Source organism: Schistocerca piceifrons, chromosome 3, assembly GCF_021461385.2.
Source record: "Schistocerca piceifrons isolate TAMUIC-IGC-003096 chromosome 3, iqSchPice1.1, whole genome shotgun sequence".
Taxonomy (NCBI): Eukaryota; Metazoa; Arthropoda; class Insecta; order Orthoptera; family Acrididae; genus Schistocerca; species Schistocerca piceifrons.
Genome location: NC_060140.1, coordinates 310,538,254 through 310,542,622, shown reverse-complemented (window position 1 = coordinate 310,542,622; position 4,369 = coordinate 310,538,254). Strand labels below are relative to the sequence as shown.

At 43.3% G+C, this 4,369-nt stretch overlaps 1 non-coding gene across 1 annotated transcript; it reads right to left on the bottom strand.

Moving 5' to 3' along the window:
* Positions 1-3,448: 3,448 nt before the first annotated feature.
* Trnal-caa lies at positions 3,449-3,523 on the bottom strand. The gene has a single exon. It is a non-coding gene; the product is annotated as a tRNA-Leu (tRNA).
* Positions 3,524-4,369: the final 846 nt, after the last annotated feature.

Genomic DNA, 4,369 nt, shown 5'->3' with positions numbered 1-4,369 from the left:
ACTTCTTGTCGAGTCCATGCCAGGTCGACTTGCTGCATTACGTCGGGTAAAAGGTGGTCCAAGATGTTGTTAGTACGTATCTCACCTCAGGTGTATGTGACTGTATGGTGTGGTTTCGCAAGCTCCTTCACTCTCTGTCCGTTTTTCTTCGTGGAGATGACACCACGTGGGCCTGTTAAGTGTACAGCAATATCTGCACTTTATAAGGACCTCCAGCTCTGCAAGAATACAACTGTGTCCACACCACTATTTTCATGCAAGATGGGGCCACACCACCTGTCGCTTGCCAGATGAATGATTTGTTTCGAGGAACCTTCGGTAACGGGCTCATCATCTCTAGTCAGTTTCAAGACGTGTGGCCTTCCACGTCCTCCAACCTAAATTCACGTGACTTCCAGCTGTGGGGATATCCGAAAGATCTTGTCTATCAGGGATGTATCCGGTTTCATCCTGATGTGAAGGGTAGCTTACGATGATATATCGCTTTAATTAGAGTGGACATATTGTGAACAACTGTCGACCAAGCAGTGTTATGGATGCTGCATGGCAGAGTCAGGAGAACATATTGAACACATGTTGCAGCTTGTGACCATATTCTAATAAACGTGCCAGAACGACAGTTATCATGTGTCTGACCGTTCCTCCACTTTTACTGCAAGAACACCACATTCTGACCGCTCACAGTATCATATTTTCGCCCGGTGGCAAAAAGTGGAACTATTTTTTTTTTTCAGCACACTGCTCGAGCGCACCCATTAACGAACGTACCTTCGATGTTTAAGAGTCCTGTGATGTATACAGCCCGCACCGCAGCAATCAGAACACCGTCATTTTAACCACCAGATACTTTCTACAGTAAGCATAGGTATCATACTTATTATATCTCTATTCTCGTCTCGGTTCGCTATACAAACAATTCAAAGAAATCGTGTTAGTGAGTTCTATTACAAGAAAGTAAATGACAATACTTTGAGAATTACACAGATGTGTCGCAAGCAAAGGGCGACATACGACATAAGCAATCTCTTCAGTATAAAAATCCCCAATTCTGTGTCCAAGCGAAGTAACGAGCGTTGACGCCTCTATCCAAGTCGCTAGTCTTGAAGTGGCTATTCAACTGGGCCGTAACCAGTCGGTCGCAGCGCTTATGCCCTCTTCACATAGGGGCCGCTGCTGTTCTGTTGTCCTCCTGGAGAGGGGTCGGTCAGCATGCGTTTGGCTGACGTCTTCTCACAGCCGTCTCTTCTCTGTCGTTCCTGACTGGCGTGCCGGCGCCAGACTTACCAAATGCGTTTTGGATGTCAAGAAATACTTCATCTACTGGACAGCCTTGGTCCATGGTTTACAGGCTGTCATATGGAAAAAGTGGTATTTTGGTTCCACGTGATCGATGTTTTTGAATTCCATAACAATGACACTGAGGAGATCATTCTTTTCGAGATACCTCATTACATTTGAACTCAGAATATCTGTATTACCAAGCGACTTTCCCGAAACCTGGAACAAAGGCAGTTGCAGGTTGCCTGTCTAATGGCCCCCAGGGGCAACAAAAATTTGATTTTCAGTATTTCGTGTGATTATTGACCGAATTTAAAAATTTAAAGCGCTGTCACAAGCTGTTCAATAAAAGATGTAATTTTATGTTGGAAGTTTACCACAATAGGAGAAGCATTACAGAGACTGTGTGTCTTGGGGCAGATGTCTTGCAAATACCCGGACTTCATTCAGCCAATATTTGAGAATGAGGGGACACAGCGACCTGTAACAAACTTCACGCGTAATTTCAAACCTTTTCTGAACTTTTTCTCCCTCACATGCTGAACGTCAAGTATTTAATACATTAACTCATTCGTAAAGTTATCAGAAGTTGAAGCTTTTTTATACGTGGGAGTTTGATTATTTATGGGTTTTATAAGATTCCAAAAGAAATATACGTCAAAAAATTGGTAGCTCTGTGGCCACTTAAACTGATACCTTTCTTGTAGAAGGGAGTAACTTGTACTTTCTTCCAACCACTGGGCACGAGTTTTTGTTCGAGGTCTCTACGATGTTTTATAGTTAAAACAGGTGCAAACTTAGCTGAAAATTCAGAATGGAACGTGATAGGGGCTCCACTTGGACCTGGAGCGTTCTTCAAGTTTATTATTTCATCGTTCGAACTGCCATGACTGACAGTCGCTAGCCGTTACAGGTGCCGACTTGTGCACACTCTCTGAAAAAATGTTTATCAATTATTCCGGGTCATGTAAAAAAACAAAATCTGTAGTGTTAAATGTTGACGAATTTAAGGCCTCTGGACAGAACAAAATTTCGCGACAAGCACCATAATTCTGTGTCACACAGCACATCGCCGCGACACACCTGTAGCAAAGCCTAATCTGCGTAGTGGTTAATGCTGGAAACTGTACACCTCACACAGTACAGGAGCTATCTGAATGGATGAAAATCTTACAGAAATGCGTCGATACATGGGGGGAAAACGCACTGTACATCAACATTATGGCTGAGCTCAAAAGCAACGAAGGGAACATGAGGCAGAGTCACAAAATCAGCATTAAGGCAACAAGATTACAACTGACTTTAATTCAGACGAAAAGATGTGAGAATATTTTATGCAAGTTATTCGACTATTTCGGTAACTGGCGTATGTTGATTGGTGCGAGGGTATATCATCATCAATATTTAGACGAGCTTTACTTTAGCAATGTAAAGTAAATAACCTTTGTCGATAATACTGTGGTGGAAGTTCATATCGATGCACAGCAGATAATAATGAAGTTGAATGTCTAAAGAAAATTCTTGCACCAACGTGTAATACGTAAAATGTGACTTCTTAAACGATTTACCCTACATGTCGAATGTGTGCTTCAAACTTCCGAAAGACACTCAATTTTATGCCTGTGATCTGTTATTTCCGACGCCATAGAAACACTTGCACAATCATGCGCATATAATACTAAAAAGTTTTATTATTTTCGGTTCAACATTGCTAACAGTTAAATTGCTCTCGAAATTATGGTGCTTAGAGCATAAACCGCTTCCGAAATACTATCGTTTCGTATCTCCTGCTAATCCTTTTGTCCCTACGTAAATACTACATCTAATAACCTCTACGGTCACTTTTGCACACTCCAAGCTTTATTTGCCTGCCATGTTTCTCCTTTACTCTCCTTCCCGTGATAACTTACCTATTCCTAGATGTCATAGAGGATACCCTCACTAATCTGTCCTTTGTTTTACTTTCGTTAGTACTCCGTCATTTCATAATTTATCTGAACACCTCATTTGTAACATTACTCGACTGCATCATATTTAAAATACTTCTAGGTTCCGCTTCTCCAGATTTTCGATATTCCACGTTTTGCTTCCAAAACAGCATCGTGGTTTACACATATACAGCCCTTTAAAAAAGATCCGACACTGAAACTTCCTGGCAGATTAAAACTGTGTGCCGGACCGAGACTCGAACTCGGGACCTTTGCCTTTTGCGGGCAAGTGCTCTACCAACTGAGCTACCCAAGCACGACTCAGGCCCCGTCCTCACAGCTTTACTTCTGCCAGTACCTCGTCTCATTCTGGGAACATCCCCCAGGCTGTGGCTAAGCCATGTCTCCGCAATATCCTTTCTTTCAGGAGTGCTAGTTCTGCAAGGTTCGTAGAAGAGCTTCTGTAAAGTTTGGAAGTTAGGAGACGAGGTACTGGCAGAAGTAAAGCTGTGAGGACGGGGTGTGAGTCGTGCTTGGGTAGCTCGGTTGGTAGAGCACTTGCACGGGAAAGGCAAAGGTCCCGAGTTCGAGTCTCGGTCCGGCACACAGTTTTAATCTGCCAGGAAGTTTCATGTGAGCGCACACTCCGCTGCAGAGTGAAAATCTCATTGTAGATCCGACACTGGTTTTATTCCTGACGTGCAAGCTACGTCACCGCAGTAAGTACGGCGGCATCTTGGACTAACAAGAGTAAACAACAGACACGCATTCGATCAGTCAGCCATTGGAAGGCAGCGCTAGGTAAGGGACGAGCGATCTCAGTGTGTCAGCATTATTACGTCACAAATTTCAATGGAGCAACGAACTGAGCAGTGGTCAGAAACAGTCTTAAAAGCTTGTAAGGGTGTTGAAGGGTAGGCTGTTCTGAGAAAGTATTGTTAAGAAGAAATTCGAAATGCTGCGTCGTTTCCGAGTTAATTAGCATTGAAGCTAGTCAAGTAGGCCGCACAAGCGCAAATTCGAGAGGACCACCAGAGACAATATCGCAAAACGTATTCTTCATTTGGCTTCCTAAAAACAAACAGGAGGGCGATACAAAAATGAGGCATGGGACAGTAGTGATGACCGAACTCGGGCCTAGGACTCAGCTTTCTCTAGCACCG